Source organism: Penaeus monodon, chromosome 4 (genome assembly GCF_015228065.2).
Source record: "Penaeus monodon isolate SGIC_2016 chromosome 4, NSTDA_Pmon_1, whole genome shotgun sequence".
Taxonomy (NCBI): domain Eukaryota; kingdom Metazoa; phylum Arthropoda; class Malacostraca; order Decapoda; family Penaeidae; genus Penaeus; species Penaeus monodon.
Genome location: NC_051389.1, coordinates 23,874,905 through 23,875,415, shown reverse-complemented (window position 1 = coordinate 23,875,415; position 511 = coordinate 23,874,905).

Here is a 511-nt window from a genome sequence, read left to right as displayed (position 1 = left end):
AACAAAATGGTAATGAAATAAGGCGCAGTGTCCGTAGAGGGACAACTAAACTGCAAAGACTTCTAATAAAGTAAACACTACAATACTAATCAAAATAATGATACCAATAACAATAATAATAGCGATGATAATGATAATGACAATAACGTTAATGATGATGAGGATAGAAATGATAATGATTATAATAAATAAACATGATAATATTGATAATAATAATAATAATAATAATAATAATAATAACATTAGTAATAATAACGATAATAATAATAATAATAATAATAATAATAATGATCATAATATTAATAATAATAATAGTAATAATAATAATAGTAACAATAATAATGATAATAATAATAATAATAATAATAATAATAATAATAATAATAAATAATGTTAATGATAAATAAGTAATATTTAATAATATCTACAACAACAACAACAACAACAACAGCAACAACAATACTAATACTAATCTTAATACAAATACTACTACTACTACTACTACTACTAA